We start from the raw sequence: 26,715 nt of genomic DNA on the forward strand, positions 1-26,715 counted from the left end.
ATGGCAGATCTGCTCCGGCCAGTTATTCGCTCAGGCACACACACAATCAGTTGACCCACACCATGCATGGGCCAGGGCAGAGGGGTAATCCAAGGGGGACATCCAGCAGATACACGGACATAGATACAAATTCAATCTTTTACTGCCTGTGCTTTTTTCAATGGCATCGTTTCACTTTTGTTCCTACAATTTTGCACTTGCCTTTCCCTAGCATCACTCCATATACTACATATGTATGTCCTTTTCCTGAGTTTTCTCAGTTGCTGTTGCTGTTTTAAGCCTTGTTTTGTTTTGTTTTTTGTTTTTGCCTTTGCTCTGGGTTTTGTTTTTGGTGTGGCACACGTTTTTCCAACAATCTTCTGGCTGGCATTTAGTGCTAGTTTTCCATTTCCCACATAGGGGAAAAAATTAACAATTTCCCTTCCGCCTTGTACTGGGACACCCTTCACAAGTGGACATGATAATGATTTGGAAACTGGAATTTTATGGTTTAAGTTAGATTTTCATTTTACTTTGGTGATATAAAGTTTTAGAAATCTTAAGGATTTAGAAAAATATATTTTTATTGCTTCTAAAACGGATAAAAATATTTTTTAGAATTATTTTAATCAGCTATTAAGCTGAATTTGATGTTCTTGGCCTCTCCTCTCTCCTCTTTTTACAAATTCCTTAAATTCCCAGTCTAAAACTTTTCTCTCAGTACAGAAAAACGTTCGTTGATTTTTCTGCGTTGATTTGTCTTGGATTTCTTCGTCCGTGTGTGTTGGTTCAGCCTTTAATTCATTAGACCACAATCGTATTAAGTCTGTAGTTGGGGCTCTGGGCCTGCAATTTCATTTCATTTCAGCTCAGCTCACAGTTCGTTTCAGTTCAGTTCAGGTTTTTTGCCTCCTTTCAGTCGTGACACTTTTTTTTTCCCAGGGCATCGCTTACAATATCCGCACACACACACACACACACAGCTGTGGGACATGACAGCTTTTGGCTGTCATGTTTAGTCCGCGCGTTGTGTTGTGATTTCCGTTTCCGCTGGCAATCCGGCAAATGCATGCGGTTGTCTCTTTCACGCTTTTTACGCACCGCACGCTACGTGTCGCCGCCAATAAAAAGTACAAACAAAAAAAATATAACAGACAGCCGGCGGGAAGTGGGGTGAAAAAAAGAAAAAAATAAACGGAATTACAAGTTATCCCCCACTCAAGCACACACACACACATTCGCACGCAGGCCATAAAAGTCAATAACGTCGTTAGCAAAAAATAAAAAAGTCAAATTGAAAATATAGTAAGACAGCTGAAGAGAAACGGAAAATAAAATAAAACTTGAGACATCGCCTCGCTAATAAATTCGTCACCGGAATAATTTCGGGGGAAAAAAAAACAAAAGCAAAAAATACGAAAACAGCGAAAGATTAAGGCAAATCGAGGAGAGTTTCGACATTTAAATACTTAGCGGGAATGTTAAATTATATTGTTGTGGAAATCATGACAGTTTTTACTAGTAGGAAATTGAAGGTAGAATGGTACAAGTTCAAAATAATAGGGAAGGGATATTATTGTTTTGGTTTAGTTAACTTTGATTGATTATTGAGAGCTTGTTTATTTTAAAAGGGAAATTAAATATTGGTTATAGATTATTTTAGAATATTTTCTAGCTTACTTAAGGTAATTTTGATATTTTAATTAAATAACATTATTATTTTAATAGTAAATACTTGCTTAATATCTATTGCTTTTCTTTAAACTGTGCTGGCATTCGGCTTTTAAATTTATTTTCTTATTTATTACAATAATTTGTTTGAATATATTAAAAAAAGTTATTCTTTTCTATCCCTAATTACCATAAAATTATAAATTAGACTAAAATTATCTGTCTATAATGATATTCAAATATTTTATGAAATATTCTATTTCCTAAAACAAAGCCTAAATTTCCCTAGCTCTTCAAAGCTTTCATAGGACCCTAAGGGCTATATAAACCCTTGTCTGCTCTGAGATGTTTATTCTCTCAGCTTCAGGCTTTTCTTGCACAATTTTCATTGGTATTTTCCCCAGACTCCCCTGAGTTACATGCCCCACCACATAGCTGGGCATACCCTGTTCGGATTGCTTCTGGGTTATTGGGTATTAAAAATGTAGAGTCTCTAAGCGGATTTCAACATGCTTCATCCGCCGATTGAGATTGCCTTTCGTATTGGTATTGCTGCTTCTGCTGCTGCTGCATGTGCCACAAAGTGTGTGTGAATGTGTGGCACTATGTGTGTGGGAGTAGTATCTGTGTGAAGTGAAGTAGTATCTGTGTGAAGTGAAGTAGTATCTGTGTGAGAGAGGCGACGACTTTGTCGACGCCAACGCTTGCCTGTTACAGGAAATCAAAGCTTATCAGCGACTACAAGGACGACTGTCGTTGCGCTGATTTCGTTTGCGTGGCGTCCTCAGGATCTCCCATCCTTAAATCCCTCCTTGAACCGCTCTTCTCCCCCACCAAACCCCCCTTAAATACGCCCCCGCCGACACGCCACGCCACCCATGGCTCTTTAGGCCTCGCCTCGCCTTGCTATTTCAATGCCACTCGAACTGCCACCCAGAATTGGTGGATTCCCTCCCATTAAATTACATGACGATGGCATTTCGAGCATTTGCTTTTTTTTGGAGGAAAGATGCATACACACACTAGCATATCTACACACACACACCCCACGTTGTGGTAATCGCAGAGTGTGTGTGTGGAAATTGATGTCAACAGGTTAATAAGATCTATATTTATGGCGCATTTATATACGTTTGTATGGGTATATGTCTCCTCCAAGTGTTTTTCCCCGTCTCTTTGGAGTGTGTGTGTGTGTGTCTGTGTGTGCTGAGCAGATAAAAGATTATAGAGCTTCGCTTGAAGGGGCTTGAATGTATAATATAATACGCCACACACACGAGGTAAGTGGGCGGTTAATTAAGGAATGTTTTTTAAATACGTGAGATCTGGAATTCTTTTGAAATGTATATTCTCAGATACGTTTTAATTCGCATGATTATCTGCAGGGAGACGGAGGAGAAGGAGGAGGGAGTAGAAGGGAATTCCCCAGAATTTGTGGCTTAAATGGCTTAGAGTAAATAAATGCCAAATATGCAGATGGGGTTTCCCATTTCGCTTGTTTTATCGCGAAAATATTTCATTTAAATGCTTTACTTATTGGGTGAACATTCAAATAATATTAATGCTGTATATTTTCATATAATTTCAGTGCCTGAAATTAGATTAAATTTTATTTCTTATTATATTCATTTGCAATATTAAATTTAAATTGTATAATTACAGCCTCAGGTCTTAAACAGATATGATTTACTTTAAATACTTTTATTATACACCAGCTTAATGCATTTAAAATGATAAATGCAGGGGTATTATTTCATAATATCTCAATTTATCATTCAAATATAATTGAATACATTTCAATTCGCATGTTTATTCCTTGAAATTGTGACGCTTAACTGAATTATAGCAATTATTTTGGGGAACGATATGGTATATCTCATCATTCGAGTTGATTTCATGAAATTATTTAAACAATTACACCACCTTAAGGATTTATTTTAATCAAATAAACACATTAAATGACAAGTCAGTAAATGGGATAAGCAATTAAATATAATTTGATTTCATGCACACTGCGAATTTATAATAAAGCCAGTTGACATTTACATTTATTTGTGCATTTTGTCAGAATATCTGAATATCAGGCCAAAGGACATTTAATGCCCTCGAGCATACACACACACACATACACACATGTACCTTAATCCCTTTTAGTGTCAACGCTTGATTAAATAATGTTTACATCATTCCGCAAAATAAAGTACTCGACTTAAAGTCCGAACAATGGATTACAGATTTTTTTTAACATTGTAATCCTTAAAGTGAAGTTTGAAGCGCTTTATTTGGAAAAGCCACATCATAAAAAAACATTTTTAATTACAGCTCCCCAATCGACTTTTCCCTTGGCTTCCTTTCACTTCCTTTATAACTGGTGCTCCTCCCTCCCACTCTCCCTCTCGTCAGGAAACTTTAATATTAATACTTTGTTGAAAAGAAGCGATGGACGAAAATGAGGGGGAAGGACGACGATCATCGTTGGGGATATTGAGCAAAAATTTTTCACAGTCCATTTAATTTAATTAATTTTCATTCGTAATAAATTTTGTTTTTCTGCTGTGGCGGACATTCTTTCAGAAAAGCACCAACCAAAGACGATGACTACATCAAGAAAAAAATACTGTTAAATTTAAATAGAGGGAAACGGCAATACTGATTCGATATGACTGCATACACACCCGTCTATGATTGACTTTTCCACTTAGTGGGCGGTGGTATGGGAAAATCCAGGGAGACGGGGCATAGAAACCGGGCTATCTATAATCAATTTACACAATTTCCTCGTCATTTCCGCGATGCCGGCTCAGATCCTGGTCCAAACCGAGGCGGGCTTTTACAGAAGTAACTTGAATTAGTCTCTGCTGATTGCTTTCAGCTTTTAGTCCTTCGTTCTTCGTCTCGTCGTCCTCCTCCCTCTACATCTCCGATCCGTCTCTGTCATTTGGTGCCTTTGAGCCAGCCAAACAATGTTCCCTGTCAGCAGAAGTACTTCCATACACTAGACCCAACGACGGCCAGCAGTTTTTGTTAGCCGCCGCTCAAAATAGATTAACATCTTCACGCAGCGGCAATTAAACATGTAGCAGACACATAGATTTTCCCCGGCACAAGTGCTTAGCTCCATTCAGCTAAAAAATGTTCAGGAAATATGGGGAAAAACGAAGAAGGGGATACTCTAAGGGTTACTATTTGATATAATTTTAATAACTAATTTTAAAAAATTTATTTTAGGTGGTTTAGGTTCGGGTTTATGTTTCAGTTTGTCTTGATTTATTTATTCATTAGTTTATTTGTTTATTTAAATATTAAATAATTTAGTAAATTATTTATATATCTTAATCTTACCCTTTAGAGTGAGAAGTTTTCATTAAAAATAGATATTTTCGGAGCCCTTGCCTAAGCAGATCCTTTTTGAACCCTCAGATCTTTTAGCAATTTTAGCTGGGACTTTTACCACCCTATAAAATCAATAAATACAACAAAAATTGGCTATTTTGTACTATATATATAATCAAAAAATGTTGAATAATTTTATTTTAAATTCACACATCTCTCTAACATCTAAATATGTTTTCAAAACTTCCCAAGTTATGACTAATGAACTTCTTTTCCCTAAATAAAATCCTTCTTTCAACCAAAAAAAAGTTCGTCATCCAGTACTTCCCTTGGAGCGACCACTTCCGGGGCTAAGCTTACCCCAAGTGAGGGTATCCAAGACCAAGTACTGACCCCGCATATTGATACACAGACGCCGACGACGTAAAGTCGACTTAAAGGACAAGGGAACTCCGCCCCGTCCGGATGTGCGGATGTACGGATGTTCGGGGAAGCAAAGAAAAAAGGCATAAGACGACGGCAAATTCTTTTTTTTTCTTATTCGCCGGTCCTGGTAGTTGTGGGTTTTCCTTTATTTCCCCCGTTTTCCATTCTATTTTCCCCTAATTTTTTTTTTTTTTTGTTGAGCTGTACGTTCGGTTTAGTTGTGTTTTGTGGGCGGCGCACATGACTGAATATTATTATTATGACTGGAAATTATTTAAGCAGCTGTCAGCTTTGCACCGTCGCGCTTTGCCAGGACCAAAATGAGGAATCGGGGGATATATATGTATGCTATATATGCTATATGTACGCATGGGTCGGGTCGTTGGGGGTTAGCAAAAGACAGTCACAAATTGGCAGGCTGCCTTCGATGCTAGTTTGCTCCGTTGACTTTTTAAGCGCCAAGTGCTCACCCTGAACGCACCAAGATAAAAAGTGCGGAAATAATCTCTCTCCTTCAGTGTGCGACTTAACTACCCGTATGTCTGCATAAAAGTGAAGTTTAAGGATACGAAACGATGGTTGTCTGCCAAGTTCAAGTCTCTCTCCCGCCGCCCCCCAAAACTAAACCCAAGCCCGAAAAAAAAAGAAACCCGACTGAAGCTTGGAATTCAATCAGCCAAGAGTTCGAAGGGTTAATTGAAAACTTGGTTGGTTTGGTGCTGCTGCTGCTGCTGATGCTGTGCCATCACCCAGTGCTTACATAACTTAAATTGAAAATTCGGGGATACTTGAAAACAGTTTGGAAAACTTATGGTTCATTGGGATTGTTGAGATTTCAGGGGTTTCTAGTGGAGATTAGCATCTTTAGGAGGTTTTCTTTGATTATCTTAAGATTTTCTAGAGAAAACTGATAAGTTTACTTACTAATAGTAAAATAAAGGAGATTGTTGTCAAATTTAAACAGATACTCAGTTGAGTACTGACATATTTCCCTCTTGTAACCCCTATAAACTACTTGGTTAATGCTTAACATTCCATCACCTATTCCAATTCCATTAGCCCACCTATGTGTAATTGAAACCCTGTATCTTTATCTTGCCAAGATAAACCTTCCAAAAACTATTTTTTCCAGCTTTTAAGGTAAAGAACATTTAATCAAATAAAAGCTTCCCCAAACTCCTCTTTCGCTCCTTCAAAAAAAAAAACTTTCGACTTAAGGACTTACCATATGCATATTGCCAACACGCCACATCCTGGACGAAGGCGAAAAATACTAAAAAAAAAAAAATGTCAACCCAAAGGAGCCAGAAAAAATAGATGGGATAACTTGGTGCAGTGTGGTTAAAGTCAAAGTTGCTATCCACTTTCCACTGCCGCTGTTTGTTTTGGGGTGTTTGCGAATTTATTTATTGGCGCAGACTGGCGTCGTTTTTACCCCCAACTTTGGGTGGCTTTTGCGGAGGCAGCAGCCGGAGCCGGAGTCGTTGGGCAACATTTTAGTGCTGGCTTTATTTACCTGCAGCCAGAGTAATGGGTTAAATAAAAAGGTAACTGCTACCTGCTAACTGCTGGCCTTACGTTGCAGTACGAGCCACTCGCCGAGACAATGTTTTAACCATGGCTTTAAATGCTTAATTGTAAAATAGTTTTCCGCTAAGCGAGTCTGGGGGAAAAACTGTTGGAGAAGGAGAGCTACTACGTCTCCGCACAGCTGACCTCCTGTTGTTTATTCCTGTTTTCTACTCCGCCGGTCGCCTCGGTTCCGTTGGGGTCTAATAGGGTTTTAATGTAATTTGTGGATCTCTGGCTGGTAGAAAAGCTGACTCAGGCGGTGCTGTGTTTATTTATCGATGGAACCTTCGATTTCTTTGCTTGCATTAATTAGTTTTCTGGAGGAGGAAAGCATAAATATTGGTTTAGAAAATCCTTAAATTCTAGGGAATAATGTCCTGAAATGTTTATGTTAACTCTTCTTAATAATAAAATGATCGCTTTTATATAGTTTAAAAATGTTCAGAACTCTTATAAGCCTTTACCTATTTCAAATTAATGAATATTAATCTAAAGTGTCTGAATTGTTTAATTAACAATACATTTTAGCTCTAAGTTTGCTTTTTTTAATTATCTCAACTATAAACTTTATTACCCTATCATAATTTCCCACAAAATGAAATAGCTTTTCATCCTGTTTTCCACCACATTAGTAATTATCATAACACCTTATAATATTGAATTATTTAGAGCTCCAAAAATACACACATACAGACAGATGTTGTTCCTAGAAATTTTGATATCGCACACCGGAAGCCGCCGTGCTACCTTTTCAACAATCTCACCCCCAATTTTCTCCCACAGAATTTTTTAGCCTGCCACCACGGCAACAGCAGACTAAGAGCTTGGTAATTAAAGCGAAATAAAGTGTGGATGGGCGGGCGGCATCCTGCTGGCAATCCTTTAAATGTTTGTCTAGCTGTTTGGAAGTCATCCTTATCCTTGGTCTGCACCCTTTCCGCTTCCCTGTTGCTCCTTTACTCACTCCAATACTGAGGCCCATTCTCATGTAGATGTTGGAGTTATGGGCGTGCCCTGCATAGTTCTTGTTGTTGTTTGCTATTCATCGTCCTCGCTGGGAGGTTCCGCTAAAGCACTGAAAACAGTTTGTATTGAAAATGTAAAGTTGAATAGGTTGGAAAATATTTTTATAAGATTTTTAAGACGTGAGATAATAAAGAAATGTACAAAATATTATAAACTCCAGTTGTTTGCACTAAAATTTCCCTTAAAATAATTTACCTTGAAATTAGTTAATAGTAATACTCCCTACTTTTTCTCCCAGTGCTGTCACAAACGCAGTTACTTTCTGTTGTTCTTGTTACTGTTGCCATAGTTGTTGTTGTTCGTACAACGTAAAATTAATTTGCACAGCCGTTTTTCATTTCGTTTGTCGCTTCAATGTTTAATGTCTGCGAATGTGTGTGTGTGCCTCTGTGTGTGTGTGTGAGGGGTGTGTCTGTGTGTGGAGCGTTCCTTGCATATTTTAGCAAGATTGCATTCATTCCAAATTCATCGCTCTTATGCCCAGCCCAGCCCCCCATCTATCCAAGCCCACCAGTCCTTCCTCCGCCGGCACACCTTTCGCTTCAGCGCCTCCATTTCGCAAAAGGAGCTACAATCACTTACTACTTCACCTGGCGGCGTCAGGATCTGGAGCAGGCTCTAGGAGCAGGTTCGAAGGGTCGTCCGTCGGCAGGGTAGATTTATATGCGCTTAGTTGCCTTTGGAACGTTTACCGGCGAATTTATAACATTTTTAATGCAAATTGGGACATGAAAAGAGTTAATTTCCTTTATGAACAAAAGGCAGTCAACATTTTTCGGCTCTAAGAGTCCTTCTGCTCCTTGGCTTTTCTTTAGCCAAGTTAAATGAATGAAAGTCTTGACTTGCCTGGGCTAGATTTAATAGTATTCACTTAAGGGAATTGGTTCGTTAAAGAAATCGGTGGGATTTTGTTTTACTTAAAGAAAGGTAATTAAAATTAAATAAAATGTAGAAGCTACTGGAAATGATGTATTTATTTATGGTTATTTTATTATCTTGTTAAAGTGGCATAAAACTATAATTTTAATTAGAATTTTTAAGTGAAATTTATCAGTAAAATGCTGCAACATGTGGACATGAAATTTCTATCAATTTGATACAGATTTAGTTTTTGTGACTTAAAATCTAAAAAAAACAAGAAAGGAAGCTAACTTCGGCACGCCGAAGTTTGTATACCCTTGCAGATATTATTTTATTGCATTTTACCTATACTTATTATGTTGAGAGTTTGACAGTTACAGTTTTACATTCCCAGTTTTACATTTTCCCTATACCTACCGATCGGTTTATATGGCAGCTATATGATATAGTTGTCCGATTTTCATAAAATTTTTACAAAAATTCTGAACTTATAAAATAAGCTTATATCTCAGAGTAGATAAAAATAGTTTGAAAAACAACGAAGTTATAATTTTTTTTCTATTAATTTCCTGATCGTTCCTATGGCAGCTATATGATATAGTCGTCCGATTTTCATAAAATTTTTACCAAAATTCAAAAATAATATAAAATGGTCATATGTAAAAAATAGTGCACATATGTTGAAAAACAGCTAAGTTACAATTTTTTTTCTAAAAATTTATCGAACATTTGTATGGCAGCTATATGATATAGTCGTCCGATCCGGCCCGTTCCGACATATATAGCAGTGAGAGCATATAGAAGACTATATGCAAAGTTTCATTCAGATAGCTTTAAAACTGAGGGACTAGTTTGCGTAGAAACAGACAGACGGACAGACGGACAGATGGACAGACGGACAGACGGACATGGCTAGATCGACTCGGCTGTTGATGATGATCAAGAATATATATACTTTATAGGGTCGGAAACGTCTCCTTCACTGCGTTGCAAACTTCTGACTGAAATTATAATACCCTGCAAGGGTATAAAAATTCCATAGCCAAAATACAATTAATATTTAATCGAATATATTTTGAATCATTGTCCATAAATCAATATAATCTTTATATCTATAAATATATTTTGTTATATTTATTTATATAATTATTTAAATGTTTTCCTCTTTGCAGATTTCCCTCGATTGTAACGAATGATTTGCATGAATTTGGAGGCAAATTTGGAGCTGAAAGGATTAAGCAGTCGCATACTTTACGAGCCCAGTGAGTGTGAGAAACGAAACTCATTAACATTGTATAAACCCTCCCCGAATCGTGATATAGAACAGTCGATATATCATTTTACGGGGCCGCCGCCGCCATCAAAATAAACAACTTGACCAAAATGATACCCTTAAGCGGGCTGCAATAGCTGGCAATTTACCTCCTTTTTTTTGGGGGCTCGTAAATTCCAGACAGTCTGTAGAGAGAGAGAGGAGGAGGCGGAAAAAAATTTATAGACAAACTTGTGCTATTGCAGTGGGTCTGTCGGTCGGGCTTTTTGGATGGCAGAACTTTTGCTTGAATATAATATTCATAAATTTAATCCGAGCAAACACTTTTCGCGTATTTCGTGAGCTTTATTTTGTTTTTTTTTTTTCTATCTTTTTGCTTGTGCCCCTCCTATTTTTGTTTCTATTTTGCCGCCCACGTTTATCACTGAGACGACGTCAAGTATTCCACTTTTGCAACATTTTCCGGGTTTGGTTTGCTTACGCCCCTTTCTCTTCACCTCCCAAACCTCCCTCCGCTGGCTATGCCTTTGCCTGTATCTGTGTTTTCGTGGCGAAGAAGAAATAAACAAAATAAATAATTCATAATGCAAATAGGCCAAAACACACAGAGACAAACCGAATGCCAAGGCAACGGGGCAAAATAAGAGCCCGAGGCAGGATTGCAGCCCGGCTCGGACTCGGACTTGGTTTTAGGGATCCTGGTCCTGGCACTGATTCTGACTCGGACTTGGAGTCCTTCATCTAGCCTCCTCCAACTTGGGGCCAACTTTTGGAGGCAATCTGGCCTGTGTACATAAGCACTTTCAGGCGAAAGGATTATCAAACGAATCAGGTATTCTGTCCATTGTTGGCATTGCCCAAATGAGGGATCTCTGCCTGGGCACATAAACCAGTGAAACAATCACAAAAAAATTTAGGAAAATATAAAAATGTCAAGTGAGGGTGTACTACTAAACACACTAAAAGAAAATAGGGTAACTTTCAAGTGATTTTTTGAATTTAAAGGAATTTGCAGGAAAGGGTTCGTAATATTTTATACAAAATAATTGTATTACTAATTTTTAATTAAAAAACAATTGCTGTTATTAATTTTTTCGTGGTTTTCTTTTGTTAAAGAATAACTTTATGAATTATTTATAACAGTCTTAACTTTTATTTATCTAAAAACTAGTTCTAAACCTTAATTTTCTCTCATGTAGACTCTCTAAAAATTATATTAAATCCTACAAATACATATTTTTGTCCCAAGTTATTAAAAAATAAAGTTAAAGTCAGTTTAACACAAGTTTTCTATAAATTAACACCCCCTTTGTGTTAGTTTCACACCACATTTTCCCTGGTATGTTCCCCCCATTTCGAAAAAGCGTGTCAAGTTCGATGAACCTTTTTTCTCTGTGCACTCTCATTCCGGTTGAACTTATGGCCCATGTGGCTAAGCCACGGTTAAGGGTTTTACGGCTTTAAATAGTCAACCAAGGCTAAGCAGGGGCCGCAACATCAAAGTGATGGAAAGGGAGGAGAGTGAAAAGCGTAGGGAAACACCGCATATATTAAATAAAAAATGCAAAATCGTTAGGGCCGTCGTCTCAGGGTGATGAGGGTGACTCTCTCGCTCTTGGCCAGGGCGTGTGCAACTAAAATAATCAAAAAAACACAAAAAAATAAATAAAAAAAGGGTAAAAGTAGGTGGAAAAGCCAGAAGAAGCAGAAGAAGCATTACCAGTAGTACAGAAGAAGAAGACAAGGCAGGCGTAATCGCCAAGCAACACACACACAGGCACACACTCAGCATGGTAAAAAATGCAACAAAATCGGATTAAAAAGTGCTCACGGGTTGAGCAACCGAGCAAAAGACCAAAGCCAAAGCCAAAAGCGGCTGCCAGAACCCCAGAAACAGTAGTAAAAAAAACAAAAACCCTAACAAAAAACAAAGTTTTGTCAAAAAACTGGAGACTAGGAGATACCTAGTAGTTTTTTATTATATAAAAAAAATTATCAGAGGTAAAATTGTGTTTTAAGCTAGAAAAATAAGTCATACGATATTTCGTTTTGTATTTAATTTTATTCTTTCAAATATCTCGGAAAAACTATACTTTTTTCAAAGGAATCAATACAAATTTTATTTTAAAAATTAGTTTTATTTCTGTAAACATAACAAACTTAAACCATTCTTATCTATAAATATCCCTAAACCGTATACCCCTTGTACCCCTACTAAACCGCGGTATTTGCAAAAAACCCCACCGAAACCTTTGGCCCAAACCCGCCTCAGCAAAAGAGATACAAATTGCAGTAAGACGGTTTTTTATAGTTCAACGATGGATTTACGATGTTGCACGACTTTGAACTACATTTGCAATGCGAGGCGGGGGGAAATGGTTTTAAGGTTGAGGATGGAAAGCGCCCACCCACAGCGGTTGGAAAATCCCCGCGGACTGCTTAAGTTCGCGACTAGGGGTGCTGAATAAAACTGTTCACTGTACCACTATATCTTTCTATATCTAGAGCCAAGCTAGTTTGTTAACAGCTAACCAGTCGGGTGTGTTGTTCTGTTCCACCGGGTGTAACTGTACTTGCCTGCCCGTTCGACCGTTACGGCTCGTAAAAGTTGCAACTTTTTCTCCGGAAAATCGTTGGAGGGGGAGTAGGAATGGAAGGTCTTCCTTTGCCCCCTTGCAATTTTCCTCCATCCCTTCAAAACACTCGATGAACTACAAGTAGATGCAAAAAAGGCTGAGGCCAGGCGGCAAGGAGCATATAATACGGCCGTAAACTGGAATGCTACGTCCGCTGCAAGTTGCAACAAAATTGCAGCCATGTTCTAAGCCGGTTTACGGTCGCACCCACTGGGTAAATATTGTGAAGAGTGGGTGGAGAACACCCACTCTAAGGATGGGTATCGTGGGTGTGGTGCATGATGGCCTCCCAAGGAAATTACGGATTCAAATTAGCGGCACTCAATCTCAATCTGGAGAGAGTTCGGGCCGCCCACTCAACCGCTGGCTAATGCGTTTTATGATGCCCACTTTATAGAGCCAACTTAACCCAGTGAGAGCACTGAAAAATAAGTATTTTTATGTGGAAAATATCAGGATATTAAATTAAAATAAAAATAATTAAATAAACTAATTAAAACATTTGATTTTTCATTTAATAATGTTATTTGAGTATTGTACAAATTGCAAATTTATGATATTCCTTAATTATTTTGTTAAAATATGGCCAATTAAGAGTATTATTAAATCATATAATCTTCAAATCAAATAAAAATGTTGCGTTGTAATTAAGTTCAATAATATATATATATATTTATATATTTTCTTTGATTTTTGCGTACTAGAAATAATCTTTCGACTTCTCCAGACTGTGTTTTTCCTTAAAAATAAATCAGTTTTTAAAATCCCGACTCGTGCCTTTAGCCCTCAGTGTAACCAGCTTATAGCCCACTCTGGCTTTCGATCCATTCGGCCCACTTTTATGCAATTTAATCAACTTATCGCGTAAAATGCACAAAACGTTTTTCTTTTAGTTCTCCCAAACCTCCCTCATATCCTCCCCCAACCGCACCGCCCCGCCAAAAACAAACCCTCGCCAAAAAGTAATCAATGATTTTTCAGTTTGTGCATTAAAATGCAACCCACACCAAGAGGCCCACCCAGAAGCCCAACCCATTTTAGCCACATTTTACTCATTGGCTCTGTTGCTTATTTAGGGCTAATTAAGTTTCATTTAATGGCTGCCGTTGAGCGCGAGGTGCCGAGGTCACAGGGTGGTTGGCGGTACTTTACAGTTTAGCAGTTAGTTGTTGATGTTTTGCCATAAAAAAAAAACAGAAAAAATACAACAAAAACTGAAAAAAACAAAAAGAAAATAGAAAATTTCCGCGTGCCGCTTTTAAACTTTTCCCCGAGTTGGCAATTGAAAGTTTCTTGCGGCTGTGGAAAGGGAGCTGCGGATTGGGGATTGGATTGTGGATAGTGGATGAAATGCACCCAGCGGGTGGGTGTTTCATCTATATCCATATCTATCCCCCTTATGCAATTTAGGGATTTTAACCGAACTAGATGGCCAACTTTTGTTTGAATGATCCAATGGCTCTTATTTAGACAGAGTTTTTGTTATTTACACAGCTCTGGCTGAGTGTTTTTATCGTTTAAACTTGACTATCGCTTATAGAGCTTTGAATTTTGTGATTAACGTGGGATTTTTTGAAATTTAAAATTTTTTTAAAATTATTTAGGTGTTAAAATAATAAAAATAAACAAGATCTAAGAGCGGCAATCCAAATACTAAATAAATTTTAAATAAAAACTCCAAAGGGTTGTAAAATATTAATGAACTTAATATACATTTCTTGTTTGTATAGTTTTTCTCTATTTTCCGGCAAAAAATCCCCCTAGCAAGGTATTTATTTTGAGCTTGTCCTTAATTTATACGATTTATGTAAATAAAAAGAGATTAAAACAATTAAAAAAAAAGACAGTTAAAGGGGGGAATAAAATTACAAAGTCTGCTTTAAATAAATACCTAGAAAAAATTTTAAAATCATAAATATCTCATTAAAAAGTTTTTTTTTTACTTATTTTTAATATACATTTTTTATATCCTTTTTTTATTTCCTACTTATCGGCTTACATCTCCCTTAATTTACTATAATCTCCCTTGTAACCTCCAATAAATCCAACGACCACACAGAAATAAAAAAAATACGACTGGAACAGAACAAAGTAAAACATTTTTTAATTAAATAAATTAGCTGGCCACAAGCCAACCTTGTTGTTTCCTCTTCGGTTGCCATTAGTCTCTGTGGCTGCGATTCCATAGAACGAGATTAACACAAATAGCTGGCAATTTTCGATGGGCATTTAATGTCTGGCTTCAGTACAAGACTAATGACGACCTTCGAGGGGGTCAAATCGGAGAAGCCCTCCCTCCACTGGCTTCCAGCAATTATGGGTCTATCTCTCCCTCTCTCCCTGACTATAATGATGGTTATCTGTCGGAGTGAAGTGAAAAGTGCTCCAACGATTTCCCTTCGTGATTTGAATCATTCATGGCGATGATCTGCCATATAACTAACCGAGTTTAATGATTTATAATTGACAGAAAACACTTTGTTCTAAAACAAAAACCGAACCGATAGTCAGGTTAGCCAGTCGTCGTCGTCGGCGGTTGGTCATTATTCATTATACTTAGTAGTATATACACATATGACTAGGGGAACCGGTTCCTGTAAGGCATTTCTTTCAAGTGCACATACTGTAGGTTCTCGCTCACCCTTTACTGCGCGAAACCCATTCGAAACCACACTCGGACGAAACAAGTTTTCAAACAAACTGGCTCGGCTGGCCATTTGAATATTTATGAATTCTAGTGCAAAAAAAATTAAACAAAAAATAAATAAAAAAACCCAAAAGAAGTAAGAGGTAATAGGTGACGAAGTAATGTATACACTTTCCATAGAAAAAAAGCCTAATAAATGGTAATAAAATATTTAAAAAAATAATAGTAATTAAGGCAAGATGATCCAAGGTTAAACTTTTATAAGCTTTTTCTAAATTAACAAAAAATTAAATAAATAAATCTTATTGAAAGAAAAGTTAGAGGATTTTAATAGCTTCCTTAAAAACCGACAGACTTAATTTATGTTTAACTACAATTAATAAAAATAATTTATTTATGGCTCAATATATCTATAGAAAATATATACAACCCCTTCTGAGGGTATTAAAACCCCATATTTAACGACTAACCAAACCAAAAATCAACAATTGTAACTCATGTACATCTTTATTGGCTTACCTGTGGTCTCATATTTGACTTCTTCATTCACACCTCTGTTGGAGAATGAAATCATAAGTTATGGAGGCACTTAAAAGTGCCCACAAAAATGCCTGGTAAATACCGCGAAAAAATTAACCGAGACAAAGTACTTTGAAAACAGTTACAAGGTCAAGGCAGCCGCCGAGCCAGTCACCCACCAAACCACTTGACGAAAAAAAAAAAAATAAATAAAAACAATTCAATTGCAATTCAAACGTCAATAGCTTAAACAGCTGTTTTTTCTCTTATTTTTTATTTAACCATTTGACGCGGTACGCCTGCGCACAAAATATGCAAATTTCTGTGAATAAAAGCTGTGCGAAATTGCAGAAAACTTGAACAAAAGACAAGCGGCAACAGCTGACTCTAAGTACAAGTTTTATAATTTTAATGGAAATTTTGTGTGATTATGAGGGAATTAATTTGTAGATGTTAAAGTTTTCTTAGAGGTTTTAAAATTAAGCTTAAATTTATGGAAAAGAATTTCTCTGCTTGGAATTTAATGGCAATTTTGCTGCCAAATTTGTTAGAAATATTCGGTTAAGTCTGTAGCAAAAAATTCTCAGAGGAATGTCAGCTTCAGCCTAAACATTTCCTAAGAATTTAATAATTATTAAAATACCTGTAAGCAAAAAAATTCTAATCCAAATATGAAACACAATCCGAGATTTCTTGTTTCCAGCTGCAAACTAATTATAAAATCCTTCAACAAAATGATAGAATTTCTCGATAAATATAATTCAATTAGCAAATGTCTACAATCTGTGCTAAATCAAACACTGCCTGTGCATATCAAAATGTCTTCAATGACAAACTAATTGAATCTTTGTGTCCCAGACAAAGTGAAACATTTTGGCAACATTGTGGGCAAGGTGAAAACGTTGTTATTTTACACTTGAATTACATATGCTTGTAGATACATGTGTATCTGTCCGAGTGCAGGCAGTGGACAACAGTGCGTATTAGTAATTTATATGCTTTACTTCACCCAATGTCTGGGCTTGTTCACTTGTGTTTGTGCGCTTGAAGGATCCAGATTATCATCGGGCACAGAGTGAGCATCTGGCTAGCCCAGATATATTGGCCCTGGTGAAATATTTGTGCTCATACGGGAATTACTTAAATTGTTCATCTTTAATGCTGTTAATAGTCTGCAATCAAGCGGTTATTTGTTGTTCTTCTTGCTGTTGTTGATGTCCTCCTTTCCCCCTCCCCCCCTTGCATATTAATGCAATTTATATTAGGGATGGCGAGGGAATCTAGCTTCATTTCCCTAAGCCAGAGTTGTCTGGGACATGGACCAGCACCAACACCACTAACATCTTGGTTGTCCTGGTAACTGATGTTCTTTGGTTTCGTCCTGGGCGCGCACCTTGATAATTCTGCATTTATAATGCTGTCAAATGCATTCAGTGTTGTTTCTGGCTTTCACATAATTTAGTTTGGGGAGACGTGAAAGCGGTCAGGTGTATGGGAGATAAGTGACAGGATTTGTGAGCCAAAGACAGCTTGGAATAGATGTTGGGCTTAAGTACGTGATTATTTCTTTAAATACTGAAATAATTTCATAGGAAATGTATTATATTTGAAATGATTTTAATTATTTATAAATTAAAAATGGGGAATATATGAATATATTCATTGCATACTCTCATTGATTGTCTCTTCCACAAGTTACTCTGCAAATTACTGGGCAATTTACTGAATTTACCATAGCTATTTGGGCTATAATTTTGTGCAGAATCGTTTGTCAGACACTTGAGCGCATTTAATTGCATTTTCGTTACCTGTGATCTGTTATTTGCCTGGCAATTGTCGATAACTATGTGATCTGGCTGGGAATAAAATAAACGAAACCGGTTTTAAATACGTTTCCGACCAAACACTAAATGTATATATAAGCCTGTCTGTCAAGCTGTCGATCTGTACATCTAAACAAAGCCTACAATTGTATTCAATACATTATATCTGCGTTTATTTATTTGTTGACTAATTTAGCAAATAAGCCCGGCCAAATTAGCCTCGCACATCGCAAAGCTTATTTTTATTACTCATCAATTATGGTGGCTATAGAGCAATTCGATTTGATTCCATGTTATTGAATCTAATGTCTTACTCGGAGATGAAGAGGGGGAAAAAAAGGCAATTGCCCAACCCTTTTTTTTTTTTTTGGAAGTAGTGCCATAAATTCCTGGCCATATCTGCAGCAGCCATGTCTCAGGCTTAAAGGGGTTAACCGAATGTCTGTGTGTAATAAACATTTATGGCTGCTAATATTGAGTACATTGAACCGCCGCAGCGGAATGAGACTCAGGCAGAGCCAGAGCCATTCATAGGGCCAAGTTCAAGACACATAAATTACATTTGATTATCAAAAACAGTTACCAAAACTACTTACAGCCATTCTCATACTTTCTGCCATAACTTTGAGCCCAACACAACAGGGTACAAGAAAACAGAAAAAAAAAACACAGAATAGATGAATATACAAAGGAGAGACGCCCACAAAACTATGTCAGTCAGTATCTTCCCCTAGATTTTCCACCACCACCACCCCCCTTAGGTTCGATGTCAAGTTGCCTTGTCAACGGCAAAGTTTTCCCCATACACACACGCCATGCTGGGGCGATTTTCTTGGGGCTTTCCGCCGGGTTAGTGAAGTGTGGCGTCTGCATAATACGTATTTAGGTTTGAGGCGGACGGGTATAAATTTCACTTTGTATATTTCGTTGGGCCCATATTTATTTCACCCCCTCCCTACCATTCCCCTCCCCCCCCCCCCTCAAAGTATTTTCAATTATATACACACATTTGTACACATATCCACGCATGCATAAACAAAGTCACAACAACAACAAAGTCGACAGGTTGAAGCAGAGCGCAAAAAGCCAAATCGGAAGGCGAGGGGAGTGGGCTGGGTCTGAGGTCCTGAATGTTCTGAAAGGCAGCCGTGGCAGACAAAAGTTAACAAAACACAAAACCAATTTAACTTCTTGATTTTTGGTTCATTTTCATAAATAAGTGAAAAAGCGGCAACAGCAGCAGCAGCAGACGGAGCAGTCGGAGCAGAAGTCCCGGCATTTGGATATATCCTCCGAACAGGACGCCCCCTTCCCCATTTCAAGCTAACCTTAATGCCTTTGCACGCTCTTACGCCTTGACACAGGAAAATCCCCGATCCCCAATCCTCAATCCCCAATCCTTGCTCCCGTTCTGATATCTCCCCCAATCCGAAAAATCCCCAACCAAGCGTCCTTGACTGCAGGAAGAAAAATAATATGTTTGCTGTTGAGTTGAAAGAAATTTGTTAAATATTATAAAAAAAATACATTTTTCTAAAATTACAAACTAAAATAATAATTTTTTATTGTCTTAAAATATTTTTTAATGAATTATTTTACATAAAAAATACAAAACTAAAATTTTGAAGCTCTCAAGAAAATATTTCAACTTTGCTTTTAAATGTTAAATAGTATTATACTTTTTATTTAGTTATTTGCTTAGGATATTTTACTTTTATAATTATAGATTTATCATTTATTTAATTTCTTATAATTTTAGTTGCTCCGCTTTTCCTCTCAGTGTTCTTTTTGCAAGCATCATCAGCTGCTTTTTGTGTGCTCATTACGGCAACTTGACATTAATAGGCAGCAAACAGCAACACAAACACACAGCGGGCATAAATATATATTACATGTGTGTGCGTGTGTGTGTGGAAAAACACACGCAAAAATACACACCCACAAATACAACGAACAAATAAGCCCTGCTGGGCTTTCCTTCCCATTGAAAATAATTAAATTTTCAATTATAATCAGAAGTAAATGTGGGAATTTCTTTATATTTTTTATTTTGTGGCCTTTTTATTTCACTTTGTTCTTTGATGGGTGAAGCTGGGATTATGACGGGAAGGGTGTGACATCTTTATGAAATGGGAACATTTATTAATATATATTTAGATTTAAAAAAATCTATAGAATTCAATATGATTTTTTCTTTATTTTCACAGAGAATAAGATTAACTACTTATGGTCTTAAATAGAAGAATAAATTAATATTTATTCATCTAATATTTCTTTATTGGTAAATTCTAAATTAAAATTATATCTTTCAGATTTAATTTTACTTTGTAATCAAACTTGAACACTTTATGATCCTATAAATATGAGTTTTCTTGTTCCTTTTCCCATTAAATAACTCTATATTCATAGTTGATCGAAAAAAAGCTCATTACCATTCACAGATTGATTTAATTAAATATACTGCAACATAGTCAGACTGGTCTTTTTGTGATAAATGTAAACTTGATTTTGAAATTGAGTAAACTGCTAAATTAAGCAGAAAAAAAATTACCATAATTGCAAACATTATTTGCTTTTTGTATATTTAGACTATGATCCCTCTGTGTAACAAATGAATACCATGAAAAAAGGCAAAATTTGCAGTTGAAAAGTTTTTGCTAAACCGATTTCCATTTGTAAACAAAAACCTTAGTTGCCCCGTCGTCTATGCTCTAAAATATTATTTGCATTTTGTGCGTTTTTAGTAGTGTGTGTATATACGGGACAAAGTTTTCTGTCGATTCAACTACAAAAACACGACGCTTCAGCATATTTCCCCCACATAGAGTGGAAAATTTAATTTTCTGTTAATTATTATTCGCACTTTTATGTATGTGGCCAAGAGCAGGCACAGTGGCAGGCACAGTGGCAGGCACAGGAGCAGGCACAGGAGCAGGCTCAGGAGCATTGGCAGGATCAGGGGCTTTCTGCCCTTTACTCCGGTCTACTAAAGTGGTCAAAGTTTTATTGGCTTCTCTTTGGTTTTTGTTTAATTGCAAAATACCATGGATGCTGTGGACCAACTTTAACTGCAGACCAGTGACCAACGTCATCTGCTTCGTTGGCTCGTCCAAGACAAGGAAAGTTGTTTATGGCGCAGGTTGAGTGAGGCAAAAGTTTTCTTATTTACCTGTTGGAGCCCGGAGATGGGAGCTGAAGCAGACAATACTTTATGGCCTGATGATGATTATAAAGCTGCTGGCTTGGCCACCATCGCCTCCCGGATTTATGAGTCCTCCTGCTAAGCGGAAGTTGATCCAGATTGGAAGCGCGGTTAGTTGATTGTGGCAGGTGCCATAGCTAAATATCCTCCCTTTTTTTTATGGGGATGAAGGGGATTGGCTTAGTTTTCTGTGTAGTTTCAGGGGCAGAACCTAATAAATGTGCTTGTGTTGTGGTCTGTGGTTGAAGATATTCTAATGAGGAAGGTCCTGGGTTATAAGGAGACTTAAAGAAGGCTTTAAAGGAAGGGGATAAAGAAAATATATAAAATACATTTTGATTTTCAGATAGAATATATTAGATATTAAATGTATTACAAATTAATTTACTTCACGTTTTTATGGATAGAAATCCTTGGTTTAATACCTCATTGGTCTCCGAATTTATGTATTTCCCTTCTCAGAACCATTAATCGTTATACAAAAGCCTTAATACACCCCAAGAACTGTCCATCTGTCGTGGAATGATTCCCCCATCGATTATGTCTAAGCTCCAAGATGTCCAAATGGCTTATCAGTGTAAATATTCCGCACAGACAGCAGGATGCGAGGACACAAAACAATCGAAAACCATTTCGTCAACGTTCATTTGCCATAATAAGTACTCAATTCAAGGATATACTCAATATAGGGATAACTATCGGTAGCTGTATGGCGGCAATATCATTTAGCACTAATCCCCGATACAATTTGGCCATGTTAATGCCCACGACAGCTGACCCGAAAGACTATTTCAACACTTTCAATCAAGCGGGGCCAAAAAGGTTTCCCATTCATTTTCATTTTAAGACGCCAGACATCAGCTGTGCTCGCTCCCCTCGGAACTTTTCCTTGGGGCTTCATCTCTGGCCAAAATTGTTCGTTCTGTTGTCGGTTTTGTGTTGGCTTAAAGCTGCTTTTCAAGTGGCTTTCGAAGAGGAAGGGAAGGGGAGCCTAACTTTTACCCCGAATTTCTGCCGGTCTCATTGGTTTGCCTGGCCTGACCGTTTATTCGTTCGTTTTGAAGATATTCTTCGCTTATAAGTTGGAAAATTACAAAAATTTTTGCGTATTTGCCTCGGTTTTTTTTTGGCTGCTTTGACTTGGTGTCTGCGGTACACATGCTCAACTCTCTCTTGTTCTTGTCTCTGGTTATAGAGATGAAACTGAGGCTGGAGCTGATGCTTAAACTGGGATCTGGGATCTGTAGCTGAAGCTGAAGCTAGAGCAGTGTTGGTGCAACAAAAGCCAAAACGAAAATCAAATAAGCAACAGCCAAAACATCTTTTCTGCAGACTCCGAAAGAATAAAACTTGGGACAGAAGACGTAGAAGAAGAAGAAGGCTAAAGAAGCATGCAACCCGGCCATCAAAAGCCGGAAACTAAAATTTTGTGGCAGAAGTTAAGGCAGCGCGCACAACTTGTCGATTGTGCGTTGCTTTTGCTTCCTTGCCTCGCTTTTTATGCACTGGAAAAAATATATAAAAAAAGCTGTATAATATAGGGATATTAATTAATTAGTATTATTATTCTATTCTAAAATTAAAGAAACTATAAATATAACCTTATAATTTTATAAGATTTTTAAAAGTTTCTTTAAAGTTTTCAAATGTATAATGATAATTTTAGTAATTTATTCTTTACTTTTTCTTATATTCTCAATTTCTTAAATATTATTAAATTTTTTTCTTAATATAACTCCGTGTTTTTTTCCACTCTCCGTGTGTTTTTTCGTGTGTTTCTCCACTCTCTTGGCGGCGGCACCGAAACTTTGTTTTTCCTTTTTTTATACGATTTTCCTTGTGCTTTTTTTTTGCGATTTATTTTTGCTTGCAAAAATCGTGCCAACAACTGATTTGACTGAGGACTTTTACCGCACTCGCTGAGGCGGTGAGTGGAAATTGGGAAAGCGGAGTGTGGGCTGGTCTCTGCTCTGATTCGATGGGTGTTTTTTCTTTGGTGGGTGAGAGGCGGCTCTTATTTAGTTCTTTGCAGCTACTTTGGCACTGAGCGAACTGTGTTGGGGATTAAAGTGGAAATATGATGGGCCAGTGCCAATTCTTTAGCTTGGAATAAGAAATTTATGCATTAAGGGGCTAAAAAGGTGTTTATATGTTTAAAGGAAATACTAAATAATAAAATAAATAAAAATAAAAACAAGAAAGGAAGCTAACTTCGGCACGCCGAAGTTTGTATACCCTTGCAGATTGGTTTTGATATTTATATTATAAATTATAATGCCGAAAACAGACACTAAACAGAGTTTCATAACATTTTTTCTATATTTATTGTTTACAGTTTGACAGTTACAGTTTTACATTCCCAGCCTTAGATTTTCTCTACATCTACGGATCGCTTCTATGGCAGCTATATGATATAGTTGTCCGATTTTCAAATTATTGTTAACAAAATTCTGAAATAATACTAAAAGCTCATGTCCCAAAGTAGATGAAAATACGTTGAAAAACAACGAAGTTATAATTATTTCTATTACTTTCCCTATCGTTCCTATAGCAGCTATAAGATATAGTCGTCCGATTTTTTTGAAATTTATACCAAAATTCTAGAATAATAAAATAAGCTTATATCCCGGAGTAGATGAAAATACGTTGAAAAACAACGAATCTATAATTTTTTTTCTATTAATTTCCCGATCGTTCCTATGGCAGCTATATGATATAGTCGTCTGATTTTCATAAAATTTTTACCAAAATTTTGAAATAATATAAAATGGCCATATCTAAAAAATGGTGCAAAAATGTTGAAAAACAGCAAAGTTATAATTTTTTTTCTAAAAATATATCGAACATTTGTATGGCAGCTATATGATATAGTCGTCCGATCCGGCCCGTTCCGACATATATAGCAGTGAGAGTATATAGAAGACTATATGCAAAGTTTCATTCAGATAGCTTTAAAACTGAGGGACTAGTTTGCGTAGAAACGGACAGACGGACGGACAGACGGACAGACGGACAGACGGACGGACAGACGGACAGACGGACAGACGGACAGACGGACATGGTTAGATCGACTCGGCTGTTGATGCTGATCAAGAATATATATACTTTATGGGGTCGGAAACGTCTCCTTCACTGCGTTGCAAACTTCTGACTGAAATTATAATACCCTGCAAGGGTATAAATATAACAGGATTCTAAGAGACTTTGCTTCTAAAAAAGAACATAAAATGTTTGTTTGTTTTTACTCTTAATACAGATAATATAATGAAAATAAAAGGTTTAAGAAATATTTAAAATTAGTTTACTTTTTATACAAATTGAGAAAAAATATAAAAATAAAATATTCTTAGAAAATAAGAGTTAAGTGTATATAAAATTTTATTTTTTTCGATATTGATAGGTTTTTCTTACCCCCCAAAAACCCTCCCAAATATCGTAACCCAATTATTTTTAACCGCAAAGAATCTACTCCTCCCGTCGCTCAGTGATCTTCCCCCCTACTGCATTCTCTGTGCATATTGAAGCCATCTATCCAGACACCAACTCCGTGACGTGGCGAATGACTGCGATAGGAGGAGTGCTTGGCACTCAACTCAACTACTTTATTTGTGCTTTTGTATCTGGTCGCGTTATTATTTAACTTGTGAATGCTCTCTCAATGATGTGTTTTTCTCTGCGTATTTTATGCTGATTTGCCTCAACTCTCCGCTGGAATCTATTGTGTATTTGGGATTTTCCATCCATACAGAGCAACACCCAAGGATCACGCGCCACAGACGGCATCTGTTGGGGGGAAGAATGGTTTGGCGTACTTTTAACTTTCGTTGGCCATTTGGCGAGCATGTTTTTCTTTTCCATTTGTTGACGGTCCGAACACAACTTTGTGCCGCAAAAGTTTGTTTATAAATCAACTTTTTCGTTGGTGCTCCAGGCTGCGGAGGAGGTGGGAAGTTTTCTTTGACTACGCTGGCTCCTTGGCTGCTTGGCTCCTGGACTCCCTCTGGTAGACTCCCTAGGATATACTCCACCATCCATTCTACATCCATCTCTCAGTTGGATAGTTTGCATACTGGTACAACGCTGCGTATGCGCAACGTCAGCAAGTCCAGCGTAGTGCATCTCGGCGTTTGGGGAATTTCTGTGCGAAAATTTACATTCATTTCGGTGCAAATTATTGAGTAAACAGATTGCACCTCAGCACCTAAGAGGGTGAGAGCTCGTTTTGTAAATTTTCGCGCATTTACTGGAACTAAGCAGCAACGTTCCACGGTCCAGCATTTCCCCCGAAATCTCCCCACCCCTCTGTCTCCGTTGGCATGCAACAGTTTTCCCACAGGCTACGTCTACACACAGACCCTTGCATTGTTTTTCCGTTTTTAGTTTTCTGTTTACGGTTTTCAGTTTTGCCGTTTTTAGTTTTGCAGAAAAGTTCTTGTTCAAGAAGATTATGATCTTTGCTTAATGTAGTGTACTACCCAAAGAGGTTTATCCTCTTAAAATGTCCTTGCCGCCATGAATGAATGGCACCAAACCGCATTCAGCATTCAGCATTCGGCATTTCGCAACATTTTCTTTTGGAATTAAAATCTAATTTAATCCCTCAATCCTGTCTGTATAAATAAACCATTAGTTTGCCACTTTGACTGATGGCCTGTCCCTCCGGTTTTGTGATTAAACCCCCAGCCAGAATAAAAGAAAAAAAAAGAAGAACCATCAGGGAAATAAAATAAACCCTTTTCTCATTAAAAATCGACGAGCAAACGAAATGTTTTGGCAAACAGAGAAACAGAGTAAAACGTGTTAAAACCAAATGCTATTGGCTTTGGCCCCGTCCAACGAGTCTGACAACGCTGACAACTGACTGAAGATGGCCCGCAGGCGGAGTGGGTTTTCAGTATTCAGTTTTCAGTTTTCAGTTCGGAGTGGCATCAAATACAGAAGTATAGATACTTCCTACATTGCCAAGCGGGTCGACTGACGTATCATGATTAATTATTTGCAGGGTTGAAGTGTTTCTGAATCAACAATTTCGATAGGCTGACATTTGTATATACTTTACAATGGGCTTTAAGGTGGTTATAAATGTATTTTGATGTCTGGTAAAAGAATTGTAGTATATCTTATAAATTTTAATACCTTTTTAATGCTTAAATATTATGTATAATGTATAATTTCCAAATTTAAATATTTATTTTAATTATCTAGCTAGTTAAATACAATTTTATTTATTAATTTAGTTCTTAAAATTTGATATTGAATATTATTTATCATTATTTTTTTCAAAACATTTTGTTTGCTAGTATTTTTCTTCATTTTCCCCAATTTCCAGCTTATTATTAATTAAAGAATTCTTTACGATTGCACTTTTAATTGCAAGAATTTCCAAAGTTTCCATTTCTTATTATTTTCATCAAGTTTTTATGTTGTTGTTGTCAACTTCATAAAGTCTGTAAAGTTGATAGTCATTTGTTCCTAGCGACGCCATCTTTCCTTCTTTTAATTAAAAACATTTTTTTTATGGCCCTAACAAAACTTAATGCTCAGCCAAGTTGTATTTACATTTTTCATTCTGTTGCGCTCACTCATGTATTTATTTGTTAATTTTCTGAAATGGCTTTTTCCAACTGATTTCAGGCAAAGATGCCTGCCTCATTTTGTTTTATGTCAGGCAGTCAGTCCTCCTCGCCTGTTAAATTGTAGGCACAATTGTTGCTGACAGAAAATTAATTGCATTTAATCAGTACAAG

General features: G+C 37.0%; 1 protein-coding gene across 1 annotated transcript in view; it reads left to right on the forward strand.

Moving 5' to 3' along the window:
* The window catches only part of LOC108072777 (Ig-like and fibronectin type-III domain-containing protein 2), an 80,060-nt gene that overhangs the window by 21,728 nt on the left and 31,617 nt on the right, over positions 1-26,715 (forward strand). The window contains exon 2 of the mRNA XM_017164058.3: positions 10,041-10,130. The gene's annotated coding sequence lies outside the window, so the exon portion shown is untranslated. The remainder of the gene's footprint in view (positions 1-10,040; positions 10,131-26,715) is intronic.

Source organism: Drosophila kikkawai, chromosome 3L (genome assembly GCF_030179895.1).
Source record: "Drosophila kikkawai strain 14028-0561.14 chromosome 3L, DkikHiC1v2, whole genome shotgun sequence".
NCBI classification, from domain to species: domain Eukaryota; kingdom Metazoa; phylum Arthropoda; class Insecta; order Diptera; family Drosophilidae; genus Drosophila; species Drosophila kikkawai.